Source organism: Acomys minous (assembly GCF_964271855.1).
Source record: "Acomys minous genome assembly, chromosome: 12".
Lineage (NCBI taxonomy): Eukaryota > Metazoa > Chordata > Mammalia > Rodentia > Muridae > Acomys > Acomys minous.
Window position 1 is genome coordinate 6,481,408 of NC_140493.1, and position 15,520 is coordinate 6,496,927.

At 44.9% G+C, this 15,520-nt stretch overlaps 1 long non-coding RNA gene across 1 annotated transcript in view; it reads right to left on the reverse strand.

Annotated features, from left to right (window-relative positions):
- Nucleotides 1–1,583: 1,583 nt before the first annotated feature.
- LOC311579086 overlaps nt 1,584–15,520 on the reverse strand; it is a 55,997-nt gene continuing 42,060 nt past the window's right edge. Inside the window, exons 4-5 of the long non-coding RNA XR_014773049.1 lie at nt 3,445–3,521; nt 1,584–1,729 (exon numbers count right to left, since the gene is read on the reverse strand). This is a non-coding gene — a long non-coding RNA (uncharacterized lncRNA). The remainder of the gene's footprint in view (nt 1,730–3,444; nt 3,522–15,520) is intronic.

Sequence of the window (15,520 nt, forward strand, 5' to 3'; positions counted from 1 at the left end):
ATATCTCACTTTAGCAATCAAGGTCGGTAGCCCCAACCACACAGATGTGCCTGATCTCACCTCGGCAGGAGATACATATTGGATATAGCTTGCCCCCGTTGGACAAAAGTGGATGTCCCCAACTTCTACTGCAGATGAACCGTCACCTGTATTCCACAGCTGGTGTGCATATAAGCATGAAACCATTGCAGTGAGAAGAGATCTGCCTGGATCCACAGTTAGAAGTGCTCTGTCATGCAGACTTGGGGGAGGGTATCCCCTCTCCAAGAAAAGGCAGTGCTCTCTGGATGAAATAAAGAAATGAAGGAATAAAGAAAAAAAAAGAGAGAAAAGAAAGAAGGAAAGGAAAGAAGAGGACAGGACTGGTCCTAGGCATGGTGGAGAAGAAAGTTTATTATAGATAAGTGGATGGGCACAGCCAGAGGCAGACACATCTGGGAGAGGCCAGAGTGGTCCAGAGTGAGCAAACCATGTGTGTGGGGGGGGGGAGGGGTGGAGGGAGAGAAGGAGAAACCAAGTACAGCAGCCAGGAGGCCAAAGGTACAAAAGGAGCAAAAGAGCACAGGTAACCAAAATGTTCGGATTTTATAGGCAGAAGCCTCTGGGGGAAGGGCAGCCCTGCCTGTCCCTGGGCTGGGAAGTTCAGGGTGGAGAGCAGGGCATGCCAGCCATATCCTGTAACAAGTAGGTGTGGAAGGATGCTGGGAGAACCTGGAGGCCAGGTCTGCCTTGGCGTGTTGAATACCCAGCTGCTTGCCCTGGGTTTGAAACTTAGCTCTCTCCACTTCCGCGGGGTCCAAGTCTTTCTAGATACTGGCTCAGATTTAGATAAATTGATGGAACCAAAATGTCTCCCAAGAAGTCTAATTGGGCCTCCTTCTGGGAGCCCTTCCTAGAGGTAGAAAGGATGTTCACACTCCTTCGTCAAGCGAGGTGACACAAGGATGACAAGAATTCAGCAGATACCTCTCAAGTGACAATCCTGGCTTCCTGGGAGCTGGGGTTTTGAGTCGTGGAAATTTCCATCTGTTTTTCTTTTCAATTTTCATAGTCTCTGCCTTCAAGTGTCAATTGGTTGCTCTCCGTCAGTACAAATCATGAGGTTTTTAAAACTGGCCCCAGACCCATGCATTATTTATCCGTTCAGCTTTGTCTTAAGGGAATAAAGAAGTACTTTTATTTTCCGATGAAATATTTAAAGCTACCCTCCCACCCCCATCCCACCCTCAGGACTGGGAAAAAAAATCCATCCATGGGCAATATAAATACAGAACAGTTTGCTTGTCAGTGTATGTGTAATCTGGGCCTTATTAGAATGTAGGTCTGTAGAGTTTTTCTCCTATTGCATCCCATACTACCTGTGTATAAATATGTAGCAAATTCAATGTTTTTATTAGTTTTTGAGAAGCCATAATAATGCCAAGAACACCCTGTACTTTTCCTATCAAGGATTGACTAAAAGGACTCTTTGTTGACATTTGTGGTACATCCTTGACTGAAAAAAAAAATACATATTAGTTTTTTTCTGACTGTAAATACAGTGGAGCACAAAATTAATGGTTATTGTGCATGACTTACATTTGTCTCTGGGTTGTTATTGATTGACAGCAAAGCAGGTGAAGGTCATTTATCCCTCACGAGCAGACTCCTCTGTCAATAACGGAAGGAGGTTCACAGAGCTCAGCACATCCCTTCCTATCTGACAGAATCCAGTTGAGTCACAGAATTCCTATATGGAAAGGAAGGAAGGAAATTCGGGTGTCAGTCAGCTCTGCGCACTTACTCAGAGAGAGTCATTCTAAGTAACCCCTTGCCTTCCTGGAGACAGTCACCAGGGAGCAGCTGTGGGAGGAGTTTAGGAAACAGCAAGGGTAGAAGAAGCATCACCCACAGTGCAATCCCACTTTCTTCAGCTGAAGAATTAAGTCCTTAAATAGCAACAGCAACACTGTGCAAAAAAAAAAAGAGGAGGGCGTGAGAACAGAAGTACCCAACCTAAAGATAAAAGTTACAGTACAAAAGCCTTAGGCCTGGCTCTGCTAGCCAAACAGAACGCTCGCTCGCCTGCCCTCCTGGGCCAACACTCTCTCATCAGGAGGGCTCGCGGCTCCAAGTCAGAAGTAAACAAACCATGAAGAGGTTTCTCAGTAGACAAGTAGAAACAAAACACACCTGAGAGCTAGGTGTGAGGGAGATGATGCCATGGGCATACTTTCCTGATTAATTCATAAGGAGGAGAATTCATGGACAGGGGCAGGGGTTTTAACCCCTTCTGGTTGCAATATCAAATATTACAGGCAAGCAAATGCGACAGATTCTCTCCCACTGTCGGCCCATTCTGCATTTGAACACTTATTTTATACTAGTACTTGGGTTTGTTTCAAGACTTGATGGACACACAAGCTTTCTCATAGAGAAAGGCACACATTTAAGCATCTTTCTTTTCCTTTCTTTCTTTCTTTCTTTCTTTCTTTCTTTCTTCCTTCCTAAATGTGTTAAGAGTCAAGGAAGTTACACTCTGTGGTGACTCAGTTACAAACTGCATCGCAGCCTGTCCCTCAGCTCACAGCTGGGGATCATTTCTGGAACCTGAGGGAAGGTGGGTGGTCTTGTCGCAATATGACCCCCGAAAAGGAGTCTAAATCCAACTGCACACAGTGCAGCAGGAATGTGCCCTCCTGCTTCCCCCAAGCTGTGCCGCGTACAGCCTCGCTGAGCCTACCGCCTTCCCTTTGTTTCCAGCGGCACACGGCTCATTTCCACCTGTTTTGGTCTCGATGAACATGTTGGAAGAAAGGACAGGACAGTGGGATTTTGGAGAGTTTCAAGTAACTCTGACGAAAGCGCTGTTTGTTTCCGTCGCTTGTTTAAAATATTTGCTAAAACAAAGATTTTAAGGAAAAGTGGAAGGGACGGGAGGAGGAAAGCAGGACTGGTTAGCTTCCTACGTTTCTCTGAATGAGTTCAAGTGTCTTGAAGGGCTAGTGTGTCTTGTGTGTGTACAGGACAGTGACAGTGATGGACGAATGTTGCTCATCACTAGCAGGAGTAGGAAAGGGTAGAGAGAGGACACCCTGAGTCCTTAGTGTGGCACAGTGGGACGTGGGGGTGCTAAATATATAGAACTGGGGTGAGCTCTAAGGAGCAGCTAACTGGATTAAACTGGTTGTTGTAGATGTGTGTGGCTGAGGTTCAGAGGCGGGAGACAGAACGTTCTTACCTTTACGTGTTTATGCGCATGGGCACGTGCATGCCACAGCACTCATGAGGAGGCCCAAGGACAGCCTGTGAGCGTCATCAGCTCTCTCCTTCTACTATGTGAGTTCCAGAAGGCAACCTCGGGTCCTCACTTTATCAGCCCGCACCCTTCCTTACCCAGTGAGCCATCTTGCCGGCCCCACTGTAACAATTTTGAATAAGAAAAACCAAAACTGCAAATATTACCTCTTAGTCATTGTTGGCTGTGTTGCCTGTAGCAAGGCACCTCAACTCTCTGCACCTCGACTCCACCCTGTGTAAGCCTGAGAATACAATAAGATTGCGGAGAAAATCAAATCAGTTAATGCTTGTAACGAACTAAAATAGAACCCGGAAGTATGTGTTTAATGCAAATCCTCCGTGCTATTACTATTACCACACTCAGACAATCCGCACAGGCCTTTGTTGGACAAGGGCTCCTTGTTGATGAACCAAGGCATGCTCCAGTGGCATGCGTGCTAGCGCACAAGGAGACCCTGGGACAGAGGAGGCTGCTGGAGAGAGTCCCATCTCTATGGCAAAAGCCACTTAGGTGTCTATGTTTGTGTTGTACTAACATACTCCAAATATGAGCGGCCAGCCTTCCTTCCAAGTCCCGCTTTTAGAAACCTTGTGCAAGCCTCTCGCGTGCCCATCTCCCTGTCCGTTGTGAACTAAGCTGCCACCAAGATTGCTGTAAAGACGAAATGTAACCGAGTTCCCCTTCGCCTTGTGCGTTTTGCAGCATGCCGTGCGTTCCTTGAGAGCAACCAGCTTTGCAATTCTAACTTTCTTATTTTTATCACATAATTTCTAGTGGAAAAAAAAAACAAGGTCATTCCTGATTTCTTTCAAGAATTTTGCATTGACCGTGGAAATAGAGCCATATGGCTAGAATCTTCATGGAAAAATGTGTTCAGGAGAAAGATCCCTGAGCTCAGAGGTCTAGGGTTCCAACCTGGCTTTGCCATGGGCACTTCACAGGGCTTGGTCTGGGCGAAGCATTTCCCCTTCCTGGCAGCCAGCCCCTGGCTCTGTACAATGCACATCTGAGGATCTCTCCCCTCTAATTCCATAATTCAAATTTCCGTGCATTCGTTTGCATGAATCCATGAGTCATTAAACTCTGGCAGATTTCAGAAGATTATTTAATAAGCAAAATGTCTCATAAGCACTCAAGAGAACTTGGATCCGATTCCCAAAACATTGCAGACTGTGTTTGGACAAGGACCTCAAACTTGAGAAAAAGTGTTTCATGCTTCTAGAAGGTTGCAAGGCTGTGAGTAGCTTTTACACTCATGCGCGTGTGTTCACTTACTCTTTTGGGGTGCTCAGCAGAGAAGGATATAGCCTCTTTGAAAATGAAAAAGAAGCATAGGAAGACACTGCGTATGTATAACACATTTAGTAATTCACGTTTTTTTTAAATTACAGTTTTAGCTATGTTGACCCTCATTTTTCACTCGGTCATTGTAGTCACTTTACAAAGCCAAGCCCAGAAAATTATCGTTTTATATTTTATTATTATCATTCCTGTTTTATGAATGAATATCCTGGGGCAAATGAATCACATGCTTTTCCTTAGCGCTGACATTCCTCAAATATGGATCTTCTGTGCTCAGAGGAAGCCTCGCCGGGTCTAGGGGTGGACTTGGTTCCGCAGTCCTGGGCACGGTGCCACCTGCCTGCGTGTCGTGGGGAGGCAAATCAGTCTCTCAGGTGTTGAGGACAAGAAGAAGCTCTCCTGCCAACCACAAGCTACTGTCTGTGGCCAAGGCCAGAGCTGAACTGCTTCAGCACTTCTAAAGGACCTCTCTGGAAAAAGCAAGTTTCTAGATAGAGACAACCAGCTTGTTGGTAGCCAGATTCACCCCAACCTCCCAGGGCCTGAGCTTTTTCATCCTAAACGCCTCACAAACTTCCACATCTCTTCCACCCGAGAGCTCCAGACCTGCTGTTCTACCAGCCTGGTACCCCTTTCGTCATCTCTCTCTCACCTGTCAGTATCTATGACAGCAGGACAGATGACCGTGGGAGAGGCTAGTGGCAGACTTTGGAATCAACCCATCCCCTCTGTACCACCACCTGTGTGACTGAATGTCAGTAACAAGTCCATGCTGTCCCTAGACTGATGCCTACACACATGTTCATGTGAGTCCCGACCTCACAGAAACACTTTTTCACTTGCATCTGGCCCTAACACATGACCACCTCACGGCAACCATAGCCTAGCCATGATTACTCCTTATTACGAGTCTGTTATCACTTCTCAGGGATGCTTACATGCCCAGATCACAGTCCTCCGTGTGAACCCTAGTCCCCTTGCACTCTGGCAGACTGTACCTCCAGTGGATTTAATTTTGAATTCACACCATACTTTGAGGTGACTTCTGTCTTCTGCACTAGGCCAGAGGCTTCCTCAGAGCAGAGCTTCGCCAGGTTGGCACGGGCAGAGATCCCAGCCCCTGCCACGATGCCTGTGCCAACAGTGTGCCTGCTGGTTTACGTCGACTGGACCCAAGCTGTAGTCATCTGAGAGGATGAGAGTTCAAGTGAGAAGATGTCTTAACAAGGTTGGGCTGTTGGCGATCTTAGGTGTGTAGCCGCCTCACCGCCTCTGGAAGGCCGCCTCACGAGCCAGTCAAGCAGCACTGACAAATCTTGCCCTTTGCGTTTTTTAGAACAGAAAGGGGGCCTTGAAGTCTTCTCGGCTTACTGTGTAAGCCCATCAGATTCTTTTTCTGTTTGGTCCCTGGCCCACTGTTGTCTTAACTGAAACAAGAGAAGCTCTCTGTGGTGGCACTGGAGCTGACAACAGAACCCGGTTACCACAGAACTCAAGGTGCTTCTGCTTCTTCTCCTTCTTCTTCTCCTTCTTCTTCTCCTTCTTCTTCTCCTTCTTCTTCTTCTTCTCCTTCTTCTTCTTCTTCTCCTTCTCCTTCTTCTTCTCCTTCTCCTTCTCCTTCTCTTTCTCCTCCTCCTCCTCCTTCTTCTTCTTTTTAAAGAAATTCATCATCTTCTAAAACCTCCTAACAAGAACTCACTGGAGTTCAGAGAGTGAAGCAGCTGGAGGAAGGCTTACAAAACGCTAACTACCTTCTCCTGGCAACATCAGACCTATGTGAAAGATGTTTAACTATCTGAAGACTAGAAAGCCATATTGGCAGAAACTAGAAAGAAGCATCAAGAGAGACACCAGAATGGCAGAGCAGAGAGGGTGGTTTTCTTTCTCTTTGTTTGATGTTTGCCTTATCATTGCAATATTGTTTGTACAATAAAAGGTTGTCAGTGGAGCACATATATTCCGCCTAAGTTACTGGGGAAATTATAATATGCTTATAGGACAGACATTAAAAATTATAGCCTACCTTAAAACTGAATGTGAAAAAGAATTTTCCTCCCTGGTCTTCAAAAACTATTCTACAAAATAAAACAGAGAATCACTTCTAGTAGTGTTTTTTAAATTGGTTTAAATGAGCTTCATTTGTCTCCTTTGGCTTTGCAGACAATAGCCTTCTCACCTTTGATGAGAAGAGGTGGACCAAAGTAATTTTTATTAAGTTTTCTTTTTGATTACCCAGTAGACCAATAAAGTTCCCTGGAGCAGGGAGCACTACTGCAAATTTGAGGAATCTTTACTGGGGGTTTCCTAGTAAACATTTTATTGTATATTTGCCTGTGACAACAAGCGCTGAAAGACAGGATGTTGGGCTGGATGCAAACAGCCAGATTTGAATCACTAAATTGCAGGTCTGCAGATTCAACTCAGAAAACAACCACAACTGTCCCTGCTTCCTGACTGTTCATTTAGTGCTTCACTCCACCCCCAAGTCCTCTCGCCAGAAAACAGCACTGAACACAGGGTTAGGGCAGATGTTATACTGAAAGGACACTTCCTTCATTCCAGATGGTTGCTTTCTACGTTGAGTGGTCCCTACCCATAAGAACGGGCTGCAGCCAGGCACACCTTTGATCTCAGCACTCCAGAGGCAGAGGCAGGCCGATCTCTGTGAATTAGAGGCCAGCCTGGTCTACACAGAGAGTTCTAGGACTGCCAAGGCCAATAGTGAGACCTTGTCTCAAGCAAAGAAAAAACAAGAACAGAGTGCCAATGCTTTAAGGGGGTGGCAAGGTGGCAGTTAGTAGCCACTCCTGTGGAAGCGGACAAAAGGAAGTTGTGATGAAAAGCCACCAAGAGAGAAGAGACAACAACAACAACAACAACAACAACAAACAAAACAAAAAACAAAAAAAACAGTGGTAGAAAGCAGTAGTCAGACTAGGTGGGATTTCCCCCCACAAAGGCCAGCCAGCACTCCCAGCCACATCAAGCTACCCACACTGAAGCTTGTTCAAGAACTCGTTCAAGAGCACTGGTGGCCCTAAGACCTGGCAGGAGACATGGTGCCTGCTACTAGAAACCCAGACCGGATAGAGAAGTCTATCCAGTGGACTGGACAGAATCGGGAAGCACGGAAAGCTGCGAACACAGAATCAGAAAGGGGCATGGAAGTCTGAAGCTCAGAGACGTGCAGTGCCTACCAGTCCCCCACCTCCACCACTGCCCAGAGGAGCAAAGGATCATGGGACAGCACAGCAGAACTTGGAACCTGGTGTGCCACCTTGATGGCAGCACAGATGGCAGAGACTGCAGAAGAATTGGGGTAGGAGTCTGAAGCGGAGAGATTTTTCAATATCTGGTAACACGTTCTACACCAACCCAATCCCCCCACCCCCACTCCCCACCCCGCCCCATGTCCACCATAACCATGGACAAGTTATGGAGACTGGAGATTGGGGTCCTAGGATGTGTGGGGTGGAACTTCCTGCATTATCCTGAGACACTGGGGAACAGCCCACGTGGGTGTGTGGGCCTTTCTTATGACCTCAGGCCCCCAGGCAAAGAAAACCCTGCAGAAACCAACTGGCCCCATAGAGCTCCAGAAATATCAGCCTCAGAAATCAGACACAGGGCAGTCTGGCAGAAAGTGGCTGTCTGGGTCTGCTTTCTTTTGCTGTCGTAAATACCACAACCAAAAGCAACTTGGGCAGAAGAGGGTTCATTTGGTTTACACATCCAATAACAGACCACCATGGGTGGAAGTCAGGGCAGGAACTCAAACAGGAGAGGCAGGAACCCTGGAGGAAAGGAAACCCCTTGCCGGCTTGCCCTTGGGCTCATTTTCAGCTTTCTGTCTTATCCCCTGAGGAACCCCTGCCCAGGGCTGGCACCCCACACAGTGGGTGGGGCTCTCTCATATCAATCATTACTCAAGAAATGTGCCCACAGATTTGTCTACAGGCCACTCTGATGGAGGCATTTCCTCAGTTGAGGTTCCTTCGTCCCAGAGAACCCTAACTTGTGTCAAACTGACAGAAAAAGAAAAAAAAAGTTAACCAGCACAGGGGTCTTCAACCACAAAACCCTCCTGTCTGGTGGGTTTAACCCACTTGAATTACTGAGACAAGCAACAACTCTCAAGCAGCTGCGGAGTCTGGTTTAAGAGAGAGAGAAAGAGGGGTGTGGGGAGGAAGGAGGGATGGAAGAGGTGGGGGTTGAGGGTTGGGGGCTGGGGGAGGGATGGAAAGCAAGGAAGCTTGAGAGACAGGAAAACTAAAGCCCCAACCAGGAAGAAACACTGACTGAGGCCCAGCATCTTCCATTTCATTATATTGCTCATTTAAATTATTTTGTTTTTAGGATTTTTTTTTTTAACTTAAACTTTTATGCTTTAATTACACACTTGTTGTGCTGTGGCTCGTATCTCACCAGAAAAGGCTTTGATGCTGGTCTTTCCTTTCTCCGAATCTAATACACGTGTGTTATCTACTGATTCTTCTGCCCAGACACATCCTTTCCTTTCATTCTTTCTTTGTTCCCTATTTATCCCTCTCCAATTCCTTTCTGCCCACATTACTTAAATACCAATACTCTTACCCCCAAACCCACTATAAGCTATACCCGGTGTGTGTCTGGCGCCCACAAAGTCCAGAATGGGGGTCTGGTCCCCTGGTACTGGAGTTGTGAGCTACCATGTGATTGCTAGGAATCAAACTCTGGTTTGACTCAGGTGTGTAACACCAAAGTACCACTGTCTGTGCCTTGTGGGAGCACACTGTCTGCTCTGGTGGCTGGCTCTTGGACTGCTGTGAAAACACTGTGTTTATTACAGCTGGCTTCCCTAAACGCAAGTCCGAGCAAAGGCAGCTCAACAAGAGAATGCACATAAAACAAAATGGAAAGAGTGGAGAGAGAGAAAAACTAAAAGCTGGAGGGCACGCACATACCTACAGATACGTAAAACACAACAAAAGAGCACACACACACACACACACACACACACACACACACACACACACACCATCAGCCAGCACTCTATAACACCCATAAGCTGATGGCATCTCAGAAAGCAATAACAGATAACTGAAAACCAGAAAGATATGTTAGATACTATTTTTAAAAGGATCAATGTCCATGTATTAAACAACATAATGAAGAAAAGAAGAAAATCATTTCAGGACCTAGATAAGAAAGTTGTGAAATCATTTCAGGACCTGCACAAGAAAGACACCAAGGAAGATGAAATGGTCAGTTACTTAAATGAAAGATTTTAAAACATGAAAAAAAAAAAAAGCGAGGAAGTTGAAATGCCAAAAAGAAACAAATAGAAACTCTAGAATTGAAAAAAAAAAAATTAAGGCATCAGCAGAAAGCGTTATCAACAAAAAGACCTAGTGGAAAAACAAATACAAATATAAGAGATGGAGGACAAGGTCAGACAGAAGATAACAGGTCAGACCAATAGATAAGTGAGAACCCTCCTGACCAACCCTCACAAGAATTCTGAGGTCTGTCCAAGAGACCAAAGTTAAGAATCAATAGGGTAGAGACTGGAGAGCTGGCTCAGCAGTTAAGAGCACTGGATGCTGTTCCAGAGGACCTGAGTTTGATTCCCAACACCCACATGGTAGCCCATAACACCAGTTCCAGGGGACCAGACATTCCATTCTGGCCTCTAAGGGCACCAGGCAGGCATACTTACAGGCGAAACACCCATACACATAACATAAAATTTAACCTAAAAACTGTTTTTAAAAGAAAACATGGGATAAGAAGGGGGAGCTGAGATAAAGTATAAAGGCATAGAGAATTTAGTCAATAAAATTATAGCCAAGAATTTCCCAGCCCTAGAGAAAAAAGTGAGGGTTCCTTCAACTATGAGAGGCATTTAGAACGACAGGCAGAGATAACCAGAGAGGACTCTCTCCATCATACCCCACAGTCAAGATGGCCCCAGTACAAAGCAAAGAAACAGTGCTAAAAGCTTTGAAGGAAAATCAAACCTCACACAAGGGAAGAGGCATGAGGATGACATCAGATCTTCTGTTAGATAGTTTCGCTCATAAGAAATCAGGAAAGGATGCGTTTCTTAAGGTAAATAACTGGAAGAGAGCCAAACGGAACCAGTTATGCCCAACAGGGGAAGAGTACTATGGGAGGAAGAAAAGGAGAGGCAGCCTCAGGTCCACCACCAACCAGACCAACAACCAACAAAGCAGGGAATGGTACGCCCCTCTCCATAGTAACCCCACGTGCAAATGGTGGTGGTTCACCAAACAGAAGATGCAACGGGTAAAAGTGCTTGTTGCCAACCCTGATCACCTGAGTTCGAGTCACAGAACCCACACTGTAGATTAAAAGAAATGACTCCTGCAAGTTGCACTCTGACCTCTACATGTGCCCCACGTCACCCACCCACCCACACAGAGACACACCCAAAGAAATGAAAAAGACATTTTAAAACAAAACCTAATTATCTGCTATCTCCAAAAATCTCACAATTACAACCAAAGAACACAGAAGAAGAAGGAAGAGGAGGAAGTGGTGGAGGAGGAGGGGGAAGAGGGGGAGAAGGAGGAGGAGGAAGAGGAGGAGGAGGAAGAGGAGGAGGAGGAAGAGGAGTCATAAGGTTGGCAGTCGATCCACTCAGTGAAAGGAAGCCATAAACAAACTGGCGTCCTGGTTCTCCTACCTGATTAGGTAGACAAAACTGGTCAGAAGAGAAAAGGGGGGTCATTTCACACTGTAACTCATCAAGAAAGATATAAACACTATAAATACTTATTCATTGACTCTTGGGGCTGCCAGTTTTATGAAATAAATGTTAAAAGGCATAAAACGCCACATGGGTCCTGACACAACAGTATGGGGAGATGTCGGTACCCCAACATCCTATTTAGACTGGTCTTCCTATCCAAACTAAGAATTAGTAAAGGAAGTTTCGAGCTAAATAATGTCGCAGGTCAGTGGACTTAACAGACTAACATATTTCACTTAACAGATAGGGACAATGTTTCTTTTCAGTAATACGTGAAGCCTTCTTCAAAACCGATCACATTATAATAGGCTGCAAAACAAAGCTTAGCAAGTAAGAAATGATTCTTTGTATCTGATCAGACCATATCATAGTAAATGTATGAATCAATGGCAAGAGATACTCAGAACCTACATAAATACTTGGAAACTGAACAATCCACTTTTGAGTGAACAAGTGGGTCATTGAAGAAATCAGAGAGGAAAGCTCAAAATTCCTAGAATCAAATGAACTGGAGAGCAACCTAACAGAACCTCTGATGACAGCCCAGGAAGGCCTAGGAGGAAAGTCAAAGCTAAAAGGGCTCATGTTAAAAAAAAAAAAAATCAAAGCTATCTCAAAGAAAGAACCTACTGATGAGCCTCAAGGTTCTAGAAAAGCAAGAATAAGCCAAACGCAACCACAGTAGACTGAAAAAAATAATAAGAGATTAGGGCAGAAATTAATGAGATACAGATCTAGAATAATACATAAAATTAACCAACAAAGTGTTAGTTCATAAAGAAGATTGACAAGCCAGGTGTGGTGGCACATGCCTGTAACCCCAGCACTTGGGAGGGCAGAGGCAGGTGGATCTTTGTGAGTTTGAGGCCAGCCGGTCTACAAAGTGAGCCTAGGACAGCCAAGGCTACACAGAGAAACCCTATCTTGAAAAGCAAAAACAGAAAAAAGGAAAGATTGACAAGATCAGCCAACACCTAGCCAAACTAAACAAAAGGGTGAGAAGACTCAAATTAAATTAAAAATAAAAGGGAGTTGTCACTACACACTCCAGCGACATCCCAAGTTACTCAGAAGTCTTTGAATACTTATGTTCCCAAAAGCTGAAATCCTAAAATAAATTGATAAAGTTCTAACTGCATATGATCTATCAAATGCAGACAACATAAACAATTTCATCAGATCCATAACACTCAGTAAGACTGAAAGGGTCATTAAAATTTTTCCCACAAAAAGAAACCGTCCAGGATCAGTTCACTGCTGACCCACACTCTGATAAAAGATCCAATACCGACCATTCTCAGACTGTCCCAAAAAAAAAAAAATGGAAATAAAGGACTGAATTCATTATGTAAAGCGAGTGCTTCATCCAGAGTGTTCTGGCTAACTTTCTCTCATCCTGACACAAGCTAAATCCATCTTTGAGAAGAAAACTTCTATTGAAAAAAAGAAAAAGAAAAAAAAAAGCCTCCATAAGATCAGGCTGCAGGCACGCCTGTAGAGCATTTTCTTAATTAGTGATGGATGGGGAAGGACCCAGCCCACCAACCCACTGTCAGGAGTGAGTATGGGGCACACCTCTGGGTTAGTGGTCCTAAGTTCTATAAAAAAGCAGGCGGAGCAAGCGATAAGGAGCAAGCATTAAGCACAACTCCTCCGCTTCTACATTAGCTCCTGCCTCCAGGTACTTTCCGGCTTTGAGTTTGTGCCTTGGCATCCCATAATAGACTGTGATGCAGACTAGGTAAGGCAAATAAACCTCTCCCAGTTTTCCTCTCCTGGTTGTTCTTGGTCACGGTGCTTCATCACAGCAGTAGAAAAGTAACTAAGAAAGAAATCAAACCCAAAACAATGACACAGAAAGAAAAAAAAAATCCCAGATGACTATGGATGCAAAAATTCTCAACAAAATGCTTACAAACCAAATTCCAGACTATAACAAGATCGTACATGATGGCCAAACTGGTGTCAACACAGGGATGCAAGGATGGTTCAACATACACAAATCAATAAATAATGCATCATTCAAAACCAGCCTAAGCACATGGGTCATGATCATCTCTGTAAATGCAGAAGAGACACTTGACAAAGTATGACATGTTCTTGTGATAGAAGTCTGAAGAAGACAGGACTAAATGGAACACACCTCTCCTTAATCAAGTTGTGTTCAACAGAGCCATGGCCAACACTATATTAAATGGCGCTGGCAAACTTATATATACACATACAGAAGACTTCACAGCCTCTCACCCTGCATGAAAATCAAATAGAAAATGTTGGGGTTTGGTCTAGTTGCTGCCCAGATGCTTATAACCTTGCCTAAGAACTTATTCCTGTTTGACCAATAAAAAGCCAACACACCCAGACAGGGCAAATGGGACAGGCCTGGCTAGTGTTCTCTGGCTGGTCTAACAGAGAGTTTCTTGGGTCAGAGATCAGAGAAGGAAGAGCAGGAAGAAGAAGGGCGGCTGCCATGGGTGAGGTGATAGAAACTATTAGAAGCAGATGACGTGGGATTGGGGCAGGGTATGGGATACCTGCCCCAATATGGGAGGTAGCTTAGGGGATTAATATCTGCCCTGCCCCAGGTGAACCAAGGCTATTTTTACATGTAACAGGTGTCTCTGTGTCTTCATTGATTGCTAGCAGGTTAAAAAAAAAATACCACCATAATAATAATTAGGCTAATAATAAATATCTATTAGGCCTTACTTTTAAATTAACCACAACAAGAAAAGATGGATCAAAAAATCTTCATTTAAAACTTGGAACGTTGAAAGATCTGAAGGAAAGCCACTTCAAGATACAGAAAACAGGCCAGACTTTCTGAGTAGGATTCAATAGCACAGGAAAGGATACATCAGGAAATGAGAGGGCATGACACATAAAGGAAAGTATGGGCAGAGTGAACAGACAGCCTACAGAATGTGAGAAGTTTGTTGTCTTCAGACAGGGGGCCAATAACGACAGTCCATAAAGAACTTACAAGAATTAGCACGCATACATGAACAGACAGGTGCACACAGGTGCACAGATGACCAATCAATACATGGGCCAACGAACAGCTCTCAGAAGAAGAGACAAAAGTGGTCCATAGTCAGAGTTGGTTTTGTTTCTTTAATGTTCAGCATCCTTAGCCAACTGGAAAATCCAAATTGTACTTTGAGATTCCAGATCACCTCAGTTAAAATGGCTAGTACAAACTGATCACACGACCACAACCCATGTTATGGGTAAGGAGAGGTTTTTAATTGTAGATGAGAGAGAGAGAGAGAGAGAGAGAGAGAGAGAGAGAGAGAGAGAGAGAGAGAGAGAGAGAGAGAGAGGATCAGCCAGAGGCATCTAGAAGACTCCAGAGCAGAGACAGAAGAAAGTAGACTGAACATGTGGACCTGGCCATAAAAGCAGGAGCAGAGCAGAGAGATGGGGTGAGGGGGGGGGAGAATAGTGAAAATAGCAGGGTTAGGGACAATACAGCCAACGAGCACCTGGGGCCAGGGAAGCCCATGAGCTAGGAAAGGGCGAGGAGGGCTGGGATGCCAGCACCGACTTTGAAATGTGTAACAAGTGTGGTGAGACTGAGGGAACCTGGAGGCCAGCGTGCACTCTGGTGTGCTAACAGGCACCACAGAGAGCCCTTTGTCCCTTCAGCCAGTGACAAGGGAAACAATTCCTTTTGGTAGAGGGGAACTGGCTTCCCAAGTTTCTGAGGAATGTTGGCTTTTCTCTAACCACCAGAATTCCTCCTACGGTCTAGGTTGAGGCCATGCCTGGATATTTAGATGCCTTTTGGGGTTTGGGGAATTGGAGCCTCTTTTGGACTACAACTGCCAAAAAAGGATGATAAAATCTAGTGAAGATGGGAATAAGAAAACTTTATTCCCTGCTAGTTAAAGTGGAAACTGGTAGCCACTATGGATAGCTATTGCTCACAACACTACCACAGGATCTAGCTACACCACTCTTTGGCATAAGTCCCCAAATCATCCTACCACAGAGATCTTGCATATCCATGGTTTACTGATGCTCCATTCCTAAGAGCAAGGAAATGTAATCATCTTAGATGTCCATTGCTCTGGCTAGGTTTTTGTCAGCTTGGCACAAGCTAGAATTATCCAGGAAGTGGAATCTCAGTTGAGAATAATGCCTCCCATCCAGATTTCCTGTAGGCAGGCCTATGAGGACAT